This window comes from Maylandia zebra, linkage group LG7, assembly GCF_041146795.1.
Source record: "Maylandia zebra isolate NMK-2024a linkage group LG7, Mzebra_GT3a, whole genome shotgun sequence".
NCBI classification, from domain to species: Eukaryota; Metazoa; Chordata; class Actinopteri; order Cichliformes; family Cichlidae; genus Maylandia; species Maylandia zebra.
Genome location: NC_135173.1, coordinates 19,444,327 through 19,460,646, shown reverse-complemented (window position 1 = coordinate 19,460,646; position 16,320 = coordinate 19,444,327). Strand labels below are relative to the sequence as shown.

General features: G+C 44.2%; 1 protein-coding gene across 2 annotated transcripts in view; it reads left to right on the top strand.

The window, feature by feature from the left end:
• The window catches only part of plxnb2b (plexin b2b), a 135,667-nt gene that overhangs the window by 15,423 nt on the left and 103,924 nt on the right, over positions 1-16,320 (top strand). Inside the window, exon 2 of one of the 2 annotated variants that reach the window (XM_012922592.5) lies at positions 10,328-10,514. The exons of the other annotated variant lie outside the window; for it this stretch is intronic. The gene's annotated coding sequence lies outside the window, so the exon portion shown is untranslated. The remainder of the gene's footprint in view (positions 1-10,327; positions 10,515-16,320) is intronic. 2 annotated transcript variants of the gene reach the window in all.

Genomic DNA, 16,320 nt, shown 5'->3' with positions numbered 1-16,320 from the left:
ACGTACGGGCTTGTCAGCTCCGTGTGCCTGCTAGCAGTTAGCCCAAGTAGATCACCCTTATCTGTGATGTCACTTGCTTCCTCCCCTGTCCATGCATGTCTGAGCCAGGTCATAAGCCACCTCTACCCCCTCCCTAAACCTGTCTGTTTGGTTGTAATGCAGCCTAAGCCTTGTGTTGAGAAGGGCATTAACCTATATTTTTGGGCATGGGTGCTTTGTCATCCAGACTTGCGAATGGCTGCTCCAGATGGGTGATTAGTCACTAGTGTGTGTGTGTGTGTGTGTGTGTGTGTGTGTGTGTGTGTGTGTGTGTGTGTGTTGAGCATGCAGAAGAATCGCTGATGTGTGTATGTGACCTAAGATAGGTTTGATTACAAGGTGATGAGACCGACAGCCTAAATGAAGATGAAACGCAGGTGCTTGCATCGCTTCATGTCATGCGCTTCTGTATGTGTACTCGTGCACTGTGTGTTTATCATCTAATGGCTCCACCCTAGCCCAATACAACCTCCCTCCTCCGCTCTCGTCCCCTCTCCTCCCCAAGCGCACATCCCCAGTGCAATCTCATCACTACCTCTGACTCGGCTAGCCAGGCTTCCATCAGCAGTTTGGAGTGCAGCTCTTATGCCTGTAGGCTGCTGTAATGATAGCTTTTGCAAGGAAAAAAATAAATAAAATAAGCCCAGCTGTTTGCTCACAAAGTATGAGAATGAAAAGTGGAGAGGAGGAAGAGGAGGAGGAGAAGGATGAAAGCGTCACCAGCCTTCTATTGTACAGCTGCAGTCTCATACAACTCATAGAGCAGACCTAACAAAAGCAAGAACACGTGCACTATGAAAGATTAATTGGTTGCTGTTAGCTCTCTCATCATCACCTGCAGCAGGAAAGGTAGGGAATACAGAAAAAATGTCTTGCCTGGTGCCGGAGAAGGTAATAAGGCACGGGGGGGCTTTTTCTCTTTCTGGCCGCTGCCTGACAAAAAAGGGGAGAAAAAAAAGTTTCCGAAGTCGAACATGCCAAAATTGGAAATTGAAGCTAAGGTTGCTTTGCGTTCACCTGGTGTAGTTAGCTGGATGACAGTCTCATGAGCTGGAAATGATTACAGGGTAGACACATTTAACAGCCTATTTAGATATTGTGCACGTGCGCATGCATGCTTGTATAAGTGTGGTTACAAGTGTGCAAATGTGTTACATTGTAGGTGTGTGGTACACCACTGTCCAGACACATCTGCCTGGCTTTAATTAGTTTTGGCTGGCACAGGGACCAACCAGTCTCTGTGGTGTTTAATAACAGCCCAGACAGTAGGCATTTATCAAGGTCTTAATACAGCTGAAGGATCATTTGGCCAAATAACTTTAAAGTGATTATATTCTTTTTATTTTCTGAAGCTGCTTGCAGAGAAGTTCCTGTTTTGTTTTTTCTTCCCTGCATGCCAGGGTTTGTTGAAACAGAAATTGTCTCTGCTGTGCATATTTTGGATCTCTTTCGGTCTTCATCTATTTTCCTCTCTTCTAAATTGTTTTTCTTTTCTGGTTGGTCACTGTATTAATATGTTATGTCTCTGACCCACATTTCCAGGCCTTTCAGTTCTTTCAGGCTTCTTCCATTGCAGTAAAAAAAAAAAAAAAAGTCTCCCAACTCAAAGAAAAACAAGAGATTGTGTTTCACTGTCTCCTCAGTCAGAATGTGTAAGTGGTGTTTGGGAGCAAACAGAACATTTCTTTGCTATTTTCTCCGACTATTGAATACAGTGGTTTCTAATCAGGACTGGAGACTTTTGCCGATGAATCAATAAGAACCGACAGACACCCTTTCTTCCCTTAATGCATTTTTCTTTACACCCCTCTCCAGCCCTTCAATTTTGTGAATGTTACCTGATGTGACTTATTTGTCAGCCCTCCTCCCAGTTCTTCACTTTCCATCTACTTTCCCCAGCGATAATGCCAACAAAACCGGGCAGAGGACACTGTTTTCCTACTCACACGCACACAGTAGAGTCTGGAGAGACAGAAACTTAACGGAGCAGAGCCGAGGCACATGCAGGTGCAGCTTCTCCTCCCTCCTGAGGGATAGCTGTCAAGGTCTCTTCATCCCAGCACTTTTTTTAATGTCATTCCCACAGTGGCCTTAGTATGTCTTACTTGGGTCAAGATAAGCACTCTTACAGGACAGGGTGGTCCCAAGAGGCATAGCGCCCACAGGGGGCATCCCTGCAGCTGTTGCTCCAGCTGTTGCTCTTCATCAGTTTGCATCTTCTATGTGTTGGAAATGTATGTATATTGTTTTTGTTATTATCTCTGACTTACTACAAGGGCAAGTTCCCCATAAGGGATAATAAAGATTTCTACTATTACTGTAATATATTGCATGCCAGAAGGTGCCTGCAAAAAAATATGGTGACGAATTCAAAAGCAGAGGGAGCAGCAGCTAACGTTGCCCCGGAGCTCCACTTGCAAGTTGAGTGAATGCAAATGGAGGGATTTTGTTTTGTTTTGTTTTTTTTAAGTAAAGCAAAGACTTTTATAGCTGTAATAGTTTGCATTCCTACCACAATTCTGCATAGTCTGATATTGCCTCATTCAGCACCGCACCAACTTCCTTTTTGGGCGGGATTGGCTGTCTGATTCCTTGCTCTGTCGGCTCACTGAGGGAGATTGCTTTGATTTTGGGGCAGACTTGACCAGATTAAATAGAGTCGGTCCAGACCGTGTGGACGGATGGCTGCCGGCCATGTTCTCATTTGTGTTTCTCATTGTGGCTTGCATTTCCCCTCCATTTTTTTTTGTTCTCTCCCTTTCCCTTTGTTCGCCTTGTGCTTCTGCTCAGTATCTGGCCAACGATTGATAAGACCCAATCCCTGACAATGCTTGGCACGCGACGCAGGATCGGTGGCAGCGGCGCTCATGCATTGTGGCGAGCATGTGTCTGTTCGGGCTTTAGGAAGGAGATGGGATGCGTCTCACGTCATTGTTTATCTACCTTTCCACTTCCAGATGGCACTCAGCAGAAAGAATGTGGTTCTTGACACACACCCTCTTTCCATGCCTCTCTCGTTCTCGTTGCTCGGTTCCGTCCTCCATCTCTCCCGTGGCTCACTCTGTTGTTTTGGAGTTGGTTTCAGGTCCAGAACACGCAGCGTGAGGCGATGGGAGGAGGCGGTCAGAGAGACAGGAAGGCAGACAGGAACTTGAGAGGAAGCCATAGAAAGTCAGGTGGTAGTCTAAGTACGTGTTAAGACTTGGTGTGAGAGCATATGTGCTAGTAATTATACCTCTGAGACTGCGGCACTTGATGAGTATTTGTGAATCTGAATCCCAATTAAAAAAAAGTGATTCAGTATGACAACATATTTGAAAAACATTTGACTTTTTTTTTTTTTTTCCCCCTGCGAGTCATTGAATCATAAAAAAAATCGAGTCTTGGGCAACCACTGAGTCGGCTAGCCCCAGTCCTCTTGGTTGTCTGGATTGATGGACGGTCAATTCTAGCAGCGGGGGATAATCACAGCGTGTCAGCCTCCACCGATCCAAACTCTTATCTCTGTCTGCCCACTGCCAACATGCCGCAAATGACCACAGGGACACACATTTTCTCTTTATTGTTCCAAAAACCCCAAGGGAGAGAATGTGTTTTTACCTACTGAATGCAGCCTTTGCAGCCCTGTGCGACTGTATCCTCCACTGGTTGAACACATTCACCTGGAGTGCACCTTTGCCACACGGGCATTTGCCTCCCAGTTTTGGAAGTGAATGCACTTATCTCAAGGCAGTGCTGTCAGAAGTTTCTTTTTTCTTTTTCTTTCATTTTTACCTGCTGACTTTTCAGAGGAATTATGCACTGTCTGAAGTGGCTGACGATAAGCCTTTTCGTTTTCCGGTCTGAATCTTCCATTGTAACACGTCAGTAGTATCAGTTTGAGCTCTGGCATTGTCCCACGGCACTATAAGGCACTTTTTAAAAATCTTTTAAAGTCCCACTGCCTTCACCATCAAGCATGATCAAATAAGATTATCTCTCCTGAGTGTTTATCACAACAATGGACTTGAACGAAAGTCCTTTTTCTCGCATCCGCCCTGCCGCCCGAAGGTCTTTTGAGGGGTTATTTTTCCCCAAGCGAGCGGTGCTAATTGTGGCCTAATGGCAAGCTGTTATAGCTTAGAGTGGTAAAAAGCAGTCAGTTGGTGAGGCTTGCTCCCTTTCCTGTGCAGGCTGATTACGCTGTCTAGTTAATGCACCCTCCTTAGATACAAATGGAGGGTGGTTATTGCATCAGGAGAGACAGTCAGCCTGTCAAAATCGCCCTCTCTAACAGACAAGAGAGGAGATAAAGAGAGATGGAAAGGAGTGAGAGAGAAAATATTCTGGAGAGCCAATTTCACTGAGGGGATAGAAGCGTGGTAGTGCAATTATGAAATATAGCTTTCTGTTTCAATAATGACCTTTTTCTCTGCAGGCTATATATAGACCAGTGTAAATGATTTAGAGAGTGATCTACACTGTCCTATACGTGATGACCTATGGATCCCTGAGAGAGTTCAGACAGTTTCTGGTGGTGAAAGGTTCAGTCTTGCTGGTACTAAGTTGAGTGAAAAATTGAAGCAAGAAGGCAGTCAAAGGCTATAGACACGCCTTCTTTTAGTTGTTGCCCTTGTGTTGCCGTTAGTCACTTCCAGTTTCCTGCACTTGGTATGTATGTGTGGGAGTTAACGCCTGCGTATTTCTGGAATTCCACAGAAAGAAACAGTGTCGCTGTCATGTGGGTTGTTTTTCTTTTTTTGCCATAATTAATCACCAGGGCATCATATGATTGTTTCAGCCCAAGTTTCATTTGAAAAAAAACAAAACAAAAACGGTGTCTCTTAGGACAACTTCTGTTTCAAGTCACAAATAAAAGCCCAGTGAAACAAGGCCTCAGCGCTGCTGCCAGTTGTGCAAAACACCCACACTGGCTGCTTTGCTGCGTGCTGTGCATCTGTCTGGATAGATACTCAGAGGTGTTACAAACCAGCTACTCCAACAGTAGCTATGTCAAAGTTGGGGGAGAAAAATGGGGTCACGAACTGATCTGGCTGAGGTGGATTGGTAAGGGACTGTGTACCAGAAAACAGATGCTTCTGTAAAAACACTAAGCTGTTTATGCTTAATCAATTGGAGCTATTGCAGTGAATAGAAAAACACTGAATAGGAACAAGTTTGTGTAACTATAAGCACATTAAAGATTATTTGTCTTAAACTCTGCTTTGTACCAACCAGAAGTACACTCCTGAAAAGCCTTCCTACATGACATTTACACAAAAATTAACTCTTGGGTTCAATTATAGACCAAGAAAAAATCCATTTAGGCTTGGAACAAATTGTCTGTAGATTATATTTGATTATTAATCAATTTATTCCTTACGTATTCTAATGCATTTTCTGGTGATAAGCCTTTTAACTCCTTATTTTGAAACCTATGATAACATGTTAATGGTCAGGATGAATTCTGGTGTCCCATTGCATGATAACGCTTCTTCTTTTTCTTTTTCTTTTTTTTAAATGACCATCAGCCCGGCGCCGGTTCCATTTTACAAGCGCTCTTTAAATCACTGTAACTCCATTACTGTTTCTGCTAGAGACAAAATCCAAATGGTTTCGCAAAGAAGAGAAGAAGAGCTTTAAAGGGACATTCTGCGTTTCACGGTAGCACAAAGGCTTCACAAGGCACTGCTGACTGAACTCAGAAAACAAAAAATCAGCTCCGCCTAGATGTTACCATGTGCGCTTCACATTACCATAACTCCTCAACCATTTTCGGGTAGAGAGAACATTCAAATAGTTCCTGAAAGATGAGAATTATTTTGCAATTTTAACTGCCAAAGTTACAAAGTAATTCCTGGCAGCCTGCAAGATACTTGGGTGATAAAGGTACAAAGTGCCTATCTGAAGGTCATGTACCACAGTACACTGCCAGATGTACTTTAGTATGAATATCCTTTTGCCAGCCACTTTATTGAGTACACTTGTTCAAATGCTTGTTAATGGAAACATCTAAAAAATCATATGGCAGCAACTTGGCATATAGACATGGTCAAGACAACCTGCTGAAGCTCAGACTGAGCATCGGAATAGGGTTGGCATGGTTGTTGGTGCCAGATGGGCTGATCTGAGCACATCAGAAACTGCTGATATACTGGGATTTTCCCACACAACCATTTCGATGGTTTACATGAAATGGTCCAAAAAGGGAAAATATCCAGTGAGCAGTAGTTCTCATGGCAAAAAAGCTTCATTGAGGCCAGAGGTCAAGGGAAAATGGGCAGACTGTTTTGAACTGATAGGTAACAACCAAAGTATGCATAAGAGTATCTCTGTATGCTCAACATGTTGAACCTTGAAGCGTTAGGGCTACAGCAGCAGAAGAGCACATCGGGTGACAACAGGAAACTGAGACTATAGTTTGTACGGGTTTATCAAAACCGGGCAATAGAATGTTAGCCGGTCTGATGAGTATGCACTTCTATGTGACACTCGGATGGGAGATTCAGAAACTGACATAAACAACATGAAAGCGTAGATCCGTCCTGCCTTGTATGTGTACCTTTAGGGCCCCTAGGAACAACTGAGGTTTGCTTAAATGCCACAGCATGATTGAGTATAATTGTTGATGATGTTCAATCCTTTATGACAACAGTGTACCAGCAGGATAACATGCCATGGTACAAAGCTCAAATCATATCAACTTTCTGTTTTTGAACATGACATTGAGTTCTTGTAGTCCAATGTCCTCATCATTCATCAAATCTCAATCCAGTACAGCACTTTTGGGATGTGCTGGAGCCGAGGATGAATGTACGGCTGACACATCCACAGCAGCTCCACGATGCTGTTGTGTAAAAATGGAAATCTGAAAGGAATGTTTCCAGGACCTTGTTGAACCCATGCCACAAAGACTTGAGGCAGTTATAGAGTATACTTAATATTTACATAAAAACAAAGTTTGGATTTACACAGTTTGATTTATACGCACTCATATGTACCACAGCACTATACCATGAGTTATAGTGCATATTATAATGATTTCACGCTAAAACGTGGCTGGATGCAGCACCAGCAGACAGCATCATAACACAGCTACTGATGCTTCACATTGGGGCATGAGCAGTGAATCACCTCTGGACTGAGCCCTGTGAAGTGACTAAAGATCTGCCAATACAGGGAGGATCGAGGCTAGGACAAAGAAGACGCAACTCTGTGGCTACCACACAGCTGCATCTGATCAATACCTTGTTGGGAGGTTGTAAAGGAAGTAATGAGGTAGTGCATAAGCTGTCAGTCAGTATGTTTTTGTTAGGTTCTTATGAGGGTCTGATGTGAGTAAGCACCTAATAACTAGGCAGGCTGGTTGAATGTAGAGCACCTTTGACATCTTCTAACATCTGGCTGTCTTCCAGTAATCTCTTTTCATTTTTCCCACCTCATTGAGAACTAGGCAAGCAATGCTATCGCTGGACCATTTACTGAGTATGATCCAACATCTGTCTTGCTCATGTCTCTTGTTTTGGCATTAAACCCCCCCCCCCCCCCCCCCCCCTCCTTCCCTTTTCTCGTCTCCGTCTTTCACCCCCTCTGGTAGCCGTCACAGCCGCTGAAAGATTTCCTCTCACTGGGAGGCTCCTCCGAGTCACTGTGGCAGTGTCAGATGAGGCTCCTATTTAAGCTCATTAAATGTTTCCAAGAGAATAGGAAATCAATGGTGCATGCCGTTGCGCGAGAACTTTTCTCTTAATTTAATTTCCCCTCCCCCTTATCTGTTTGCACATCTCTCTCTCCTTCTTTTTCTCCTATCATTCTTGTTCTTTCCAACTTGTCGTTCTCCTTTAAGCCGTGGAGGTGGGCGAGGTGGGGAGGAGGGAAGGCAGAAACGGTTGCCTTCAGAAACTATTTCGGACTTGTATCTGTGACAGGCACCGTGGTGTGAAGCTGTCCAGACTTTTCAGTGTTGTTTAGCGCGCTCGCCGCACAAAGCACAATCAGCCGGAAAGTTTTGCGCACAGTGACCCGACCTGGGGTTTTTAAGCTTTGCTTTCAGGCCGTGCTGTTAAGGGAACAGGTTGCAACCAACCAGAGCAGAATGTTGCATTGAAAACATGTGGCGCGGTGACGTGTGGCTCGAGATGACCCCCGCCCCTCCCGGTTTAAAAATCCTCCCACCTCACGCTTGCCTCCCTCCTATTTTGAGTTTTATTCGTCATCTCATCTATTTTGTCCATCTGTTTAGTTTGCTTGTAACAAGTTTTTCTTCAATTTAGGCAGGCAAATTAATGTGTGTGTGCACGCTTGTAAATCCTTGTGAGTACATGTCTGGCAGGGCTTTGTGCCGTTTGAAACTATGCCTGCGGGCTGGGCCCACACCTTCTCTGGATCTCCTGTAATTGCTCTTTTGGGGCCTTGTCTCTGGCTCTGAGCCCGTCTCCATCACTCTCTCTCTCTTTCTCCCTTGCTCTTTGGCCTTCTTCCTTTTTTTTCCTTTTTTTTTTTTTTTGCCCTCAGTTCCACTTTTCTCCCCCTGCATGGCTCATTATGGCTGATCCCCACCTGCCCAATCTGGGAATTGTCTGTCTGCCTGCACGCACAACACACACAAACACACACACACAGCAACTCAGCAGTTTTTAGAGCTGCCTGTCGCTTCGTTGGTTTGTGTACTATCTGCTATAAAACAGCTTTGCTAGTACTGTTTGGCCAAGAAGTGGAAACAATAGTGCTGTCACATTTTTTTCTCCTCTTCTCTTGGTGAAAACAGACAGTTTCTCGTCTTTGCTGTGGCTGTCAGAGCACCATTTTTCATAAAGCCCTGGCCCTTCAACCTTAGCGTCTGCTTTTGTATACCGTAGCCTCAACCACATGCTCCTAACCACAGGCCTCCTCCATTTCCATTTCAGCCCTCCCTTCAGCCTGTCACCCAGCAGCCCCTCCATGCCTGTTCCCAGGCTAGGGGGCTTACTTTGAAGGATAATAGATGTGGCCAGTTGCAGCTGCTCAGCAGCAGGGCACTATCATAGGAGTTATCTAAGGGCCTGAGAGTGGTTGGTGATGAATGGCTGGGAGCTCTGTGTCTCAAACAATCAATAAACCACTAGCACCCAGATGAGCTAGATGCCCCTTCACTCTCCGCTTCCCCCTCTATCTACGCATATATCTCCTGCTCGTAATCTCCCACTATGTTTTGTGAACTTTTCCCTCCAATTCATGGCTTGAATTGGGCCATTGATCTTTTATCCTTGGCTTGTTTTAAATAAAGGGCCAGTATCTTCTCTCCACCCAAGCATGCAAGCTCTCCGACAGCAGTTATTGCTACACAAGCGGCAAAGCTCACAAACATTACTTTAGACTGATCGAAGGCCCGTAATCTGAGAGGGAAAACAGAGAAAATGAAGGGGAGCGTGTATGAAGCTGCTGTCCCGCCCCCACCCAATCTGTAGCACTGCTGTGGTTTTCATTGCAAGGCTGATGCAAACAGAGGTCCCATGTGGATGTACACATTTGTAATGCAGGCAAACACAAACACACGCGCATACACCAAACAGTCTTTCTGTCAGGGCTCATTGAGCACAACCTGTCCCAAAGCACCTCAGAAAGCCTCATCCACCCTCTCTGAATTGTCTCAGTGTTGTGCGCACACTTATGCGATGCCTCTTCAGACAACCAAAGTGTGTAAATTTTTATTTCCACTGCAGAACAACAGGTGTGTCATAGTTACTGTCTGTGTTAGTTTTTGATCTTCTTTTCCCCCCCCACATTGCCGGTGAGAGATTTCCAATGAAAAGAGACAACTGGAAATCTCTCTTTCTCTTTGTCTTTCTTTTTTCTCACCTCCGGGTAGTCTGTCTGTATCCTCTTTCTTCTTCTAACACTACGCTCTCCTTCTCTCCTCGAACTACAATCCTACCTCTTATTTGTTGTTGTCTCTGTCACAAAGAGCAGATTCTCAACTTGGTAATTGCATGTCTGTTCGCCACCACACCTGTTGCTGTCAAGTCAGTAGTGTGGGAAAGAGGGGGAGAGCTGCACCCTCTGGCCTCTATAGCCCTGACTCTCTACCCCACCATCACCACCTTTGTTGCAGGTGTAAGCCCACAGGGACACGGGAGTGTGATTCGGCCAATGTGTACACGTGTGGTATGGTGTGCTCTGATTGTGTTTATCTGTAACCTTGAACGTCACCTCTTGGTGTGCGTGTTTGTGCAAATGCATGTGTGTATCTCCTCAAACCTGGCCCCTGCTGACAGTTTACTCTCTCACCTGCTAATCCTCTCCACCTCCTCTCCTCTCTCCCTTTATCCAGAGCCCAGGCCCTTAATGAAGCTGGGGGTCAGCGGTGGTGTGCGGCTAATTGGCCAAGTTTGCCCGGGGCTCCGGCAGCCTGTGATTGAAGTGTCCAGCAAGCACCGACTGTGCAGTCACTGCTGCACCCTACTCTGTTTCGCTTCAACAGCCAAGACAGTCGTTGCACCCCTGTCGGCCTCTCCCTAGTGAGTAGCACCCGAGGTCATTTTATTTTCTCACTGCACAATACTCCTTTCCAGTCTCCTACGCTCTTGTGCTAATTTTGTGCAAAGAAGATTTCTTTACCTATTTTATGGATCACCAGGTCTGCAATGTTAGAACTTCTACTGTGGAATGTTTAGATAAAGATTGAAGTTTCTGTCTCTGTGTCCTATGCCTCTGTATTTTTTAAAAAGATTATTATGATTATTATTACTAGACTTTCATTCCCACACTTTATCCCAGCATTTTCTTGGCTTGCGTGACCCTCACACTCTGTCCTCATTTGCCACAGTGGGATTTAGGCAATTACCACGGTCCCCCATTGGCTAGCAGCCTGAAGAAAGAAAAAAGAAAAAACAATCCTCCAGGCCCAGCTCTGGCCAAGCTTTAGCTCAGTGTTCTGAGTGAACAGGAGGGGATGAAGTAATGGAATGGAGGTATTTCTAATTAGTTGAACCTCCTACTTCTCTTCGTTAAGGCCTTCCTGACTCCCGGTTGTTTGGCTGTCAATAGCAGAGGTAGAATAGCAGAGGTAGGAAGTGGTAGTGAGGTCAATGGTAAAGTCTGAGCAGACAGGAGGTACAGGACACAGAGAAGGCACTAAGGCAACGACTCTGCTACCCAGCAGGCAATTGTCCATCTCACCTGGGAGATATGCAGGCAGTGCTTAGCCACAGTACACCATTGAAAACATCTTTTCTTTCTTGTCGTGCTTATAGAAGCGGAACATTGCTGACGAGTAAATGGTTTGTGTCAGGAAACAATGGTCCAATTATAAGTCAAGTCTTAGCCTACTAGTTGGGAGAAGTTCTAGTCTGTCAAATCTTTATTTGCACACCAGTAGGTTTCCATTCTTGTTTATTAAAGAACGCAAGTGATTAGATCTGCTCCGAGGCTTCATTAAATGAAGCTCCCCAGTAATTATCTACACTCACAATAGTTTTGTGTAGACAGCTGGAAAAACTAAATGTTTTCACATTTAATTTAAGCACAGAAAAAGGACCGTTGTTACCACTCGTCTGATGACGTGAATGAAAGGGTGAGCAATATGAACATGTGATCTCGTGAGGCATATTTCATCACTTCTTCTGAAACCGTTCCTGGATTTACTTTAAATCCCAAAGCTGCCACCAAGCCTCAGGACTTGCAGGTTTCTTAGGGTGTTACACTTGTCCATCTGTGGAGTGCTTAACGTGACAGATGACTCCATTTCTCACTCATCTTCTCCCTAATCAGCTGTTTTTTTTCTTCTTCTTAGGTCATAATTCTTGTGCTCCAATTTCCCTTGCAGCATGCCTGCCAGCCTACCCGCTGGTGTTAAAGATAAACAAAATATGGCTCATTTGAAATATAGGCTACACCAGGTGGTTGTTTGGCCTATGCTGAATGATTAGAAGTTTGGTGGAGCTGTGGCTTTCATCAAAGTGCTACAGTTGCGACTCCAAATAGATCACATTAAACAGGCACACTTTTCTGTTTTTTAATTTTTCTTTGCTGTTTTTCGTTTTGATCCTTTGTTGTTGACTCAGTTTGTCTCACATCCCAAAAGATGGTGTGAATGTTATGGTAATGACATGCTTTTTGGTATCCATAAGGATTAGGAGGTGCCAGTCATTTCTCCCATGAGGCTTTGCCTTGTCACAACCCTGGAGCAAAGACATACTTGGGGGATGAATGAATTAGGATGCACTTGAAAAATCTCTCTATTTTTTTTTTGTTGTCTTTTGTGTTGTGGGTGGGTCCCTTAGTTTTTTTTTTTCTTTCTCCCTTGTGTGTCACTGCCCCCCCCCCCCCCCCTTTTTTTCCCTTCTGCATTAAATTTTGATACTTTGAACGTTACTAAAGTAGTTTTGCACTCTTAGTTTTGCATGCTTGACTTGCTCCTTGTTTACTGTGTAAAATGTGCTATTTTTGAAGTATAATAGCAAAAATAAGTAAACAAGACCATTTAACTTGCAGTATTTCAAAGAGGAGGCTCATAGAAGATATTGTTTTCTAAAAAGGCTCCACGCTTGTTTAGAATATTGCTGATGGCGATACCCAAGCCGTGGCACTTTTGAAGTTGGTTCAGGTTAATCAAGTGAGGAGAAAGCTGTCCGACATCAAAAGTCCTTTCTATGATACTCAAAATGACTCTGAGTTTAAGTATGAATCCCCAGAAATGAGAGTGAATAATTCATTTGTCATGCTAAATCAAAGTGATGATCCTAACTTTAAGGCCTGTGATCTATTGAAATTGTCACAGTGGTTTGTCAGATGACAATGTTTCATGTAATCTGAAGCCAACTGCTATGATTAGGTCATAGCAGGGTAAAAATCTTCAGGCCTATGCGGTCAGCACAGAGCAGGTCGAGCCTTTAGAAAATTTTCATTACCAAAAAAAAAGTCACAGCATTGCAGGTGTATACTAACGTCTTTTAAGGCTGTGCAAAAATGGTTTAAAAAGCCTGCTAACGTGCTCCAGGCATCACCAGAAGCCAACATACCCCCTCATCACCAGCCTAAGTTGGGTTTTCTCTACGGAAAATGGCGAATGTCGTGTCCTTGTGGTACAAAAATAATATAAAATACCTTCTCCCTGACTCATCACTCCTGCCCCTCCTCCTGCAAGTTCGCCCCAACTCCAACATGGTACTGCAGCCCTCCATTTCCACTGCCTCCTGTGAATATCCAAGCTGTCGAGGCTGACTGGGCTGAGCGTTTTCTTGCCAGGGCACAGTTGGACCAGATCCGGCCTCCGGGCCACATATACCGCACCACTCCAGCCCCTGCAAACAAGGCCTGCCCTGTGCAGCTGTCATCTAAATGCTAAGCGCTTTGGATCGCCACGGCCGATTCCTTTTGTACATACTTACTTGTTTTTTTTGTTCGGTTTCTTTGCGACTACTTGCTCTCTTGGAACACGATAGCTTTACATTCTTTACAGCTTGCTGACTATGAACTTCTATTTGTGTTCGTTTTGTGAAAAATACTGAATTTCAACAAGAGTGGGAGTATTTTTCTTTTTTAATAACAAAGGTATATAGTTGCAGAAATCTGTATAGATGCTGCAGATGCTCTTTGTCTATTTTAAGGATTGTGAGCTTTTACTCAAAGGCAGGTTTTTAAGCAACAGACTGTTATCTTTCAGATGATTGTATATGACCTAATCATTGCATCTGTATCCTCTGGAGGATTACAAAATGTGGTTGTCTGGCTTTATATAGGTATTGTGAACCAAGCCCATTTTAAGGGGAGGCAAGTTGAGAGACAGATTCCAGATGAGCCTCTCAAACAGTTTCATGTCAAATCCACAGACATACAAATCTCCACAATGATCTGCCAAGTTTCTGCTGAATTCACTGGAGCAGGAATAGCAGAATTTCACACCCCAGCACTGAGCCCCCGCTCCCCTCCTCTCAGCCATCACTGGGCGCTGCTTGGCAGCAGAGGATGATGGGAAACATCTGTGAAATTTGCTGTGTGTGTGTGTGTGGATGGTTGAATACACTCACCAGATAAAGAATTTTGTTTTTATGTTGGGTTTTTTTCTTTTTTTGAGACATCTTTTGTGTAACATCAGGTGAGCACATTCTTTTTTTACTAAACAAACCTCACGGTGGAATAAATGTAGATGCAACAGGCAAACTGTTTCAGTAGTTAAATTGCTCAAGGGATAATCTTTTCGAATTGTTCAGATAAGCGAGCAGCAGCAAGTGAGGAAAAGAAGAGGCGGTTATGCACTTCCTTCGCAGCTAAATTACTTCCGGTGGATGACAAAAAGGAAGGAAAGGCAGCCCCCTGTTGGCTTAATTTTCTATTTTTACACAGCTTTCAATACTAATCATGCTGCGTTTGCACGCTGACTAGTATATTATCTAGAAAAAAAGAAAGAAAGAAGAAGAAAAAAAAACTCTGAGAGAATGATTCAGCTGATCCTCTGGATGCTCCTCTGCAGCTGCCAGCGATGTGACTGCTCAGAGTCACTGAAGTCTCTTTTATTTGGGTGTGCTGTGCTATATAAATAATGAAATGGAGCCCGTAATTGGTGGTTCTTGGTAATTAGGACCAAGCTGTCAGCTAGCGAAGTTGCCTCAGTCTGATGGCGCTGTAGCTAGGGCAGTAATTACTATTATCTTTGGGGACTGTTGACACAACAGTAATCCCATTCTCGTTGTAAGGATAGTGGGGCCTATGTTTTCTGTCCCTATTTTAAGAGGTCTGTCTGTAATAATACCACAGACTCAAATTTTCAGGTATCTGCATTAATGCTCGTCAACACCAAACCATGGGTGCTAATGGAGAGGAAGACCTCTCTCCTTAAGTTTGCTGTTTGGTGACTATGTGTGAAGAGCTTGTCCATATTTTCATTAGTCAAACAGTTTGACTTTTCCCTTTGAGCGGTGTGACGCCCAACCATAAACAGCATTATCAACCATCTCAGCAGGTTTTCTAATACCCCTGTAATCCTGTCATTTCATTCATGGATACCGCTGGGGTTATACCAGGCTTGGAACGTATCTGCCCGCCTGTCTCTGCTCCTCTGTGTGAGAGATTGGATTCCCCAACTCCCTCTCCTGCTTCGTCTTGCCACACACAAACACACATGTTCGTGCCCCAATGTTCACTCATCTCTTGTCATATCCTCACAGTGTATGGGCTGGTCAGACACGATGAGATGTATAGGGTACAGGGCGATGGCAACAACGTGCCCTGTGTGTAGGTTTTTTTCCTAGTAGCAGATAATAACTTGCCCTTGCTAAAGTGAAGTTCTGTTCATCTGACTCGAGGCTTACAAGCACAGCATGTACTACATGAGATGAAGAAAGTGAATGTCTTAAAAAAAAAGGGGGGGGGGGGGTGCCCAGGTGACATTTCCTTTTCCCTGCCGTGTTGTAAACGAATGAACCTGCTGGAGACTTACATTGACTGTATGCAAGAAAGGGTGGAGTGTGATTATTGCGTGAGTGGGGAAAAAAAGAGCAGTGAGGGTGAGCAAAGGACAGAGGAACTGCTGTTTCCACGTATACAGTAACACGCAAATTGCGTCGTGTCTGAATTAAACATGTGGCACCTCATTGCTTGAGGCGTGATGGACATTCAAACATATTGCAAGGCAGAGAAAATGGCTTTTTAAGTAGGCTATTTATGGCGAAGATATTGTATTCATTTCTTTATAATAAAACATCCATTACAGTCTGAGTGAATGGCGTGGGGAGGTGAGGCCGGCAGAGTGCAGCTCAATGTAATAACAACTGTGCGTCTGCTCTAAATGAGCCAAGGAAAAGAGCGGGTTCCTGTAGATATTATTTTCCTTTGTAGGGGAGCTCAGATCTGGTGATATGCTTCGCGAGGAGTAATAAAGAAATATATCTGTTTTTATTGTGCCCTGGCGACAGAGTTATGTTTAGAGCTAGTATAAAGAGCTGGTACATGGCGCAAAATGATATTATGGCCCATTAGGTGGGGGCCTGAGCTAAGCGTCGCTACTGGTAACTGAGGACTGGGGGTAATGGGGCTGCGGCGTATTGTCTGTGATCTGCTCTTTCACTTCTCTTGATTGAATCGTCTACATCGCTGGCACTTCATCTCCTGGGGAACCGGAGTAGACAAGCTGATTTTGGCTGAAGACATCACTCTGTCAAACCTGGGAGATAAGAGAATAGGATGGGGGAATTGGAAGGGGTGCGTTCGGAAATGTAAAGGAAAGGTGACGTTTAGGAATTATGGTGTGTAGAGCAAACTGATCCCAAGGTTTATAGTTTTTACTTTGCAACAGAAATCATCTCATTCTGTTTTGTGGGTTCTCAA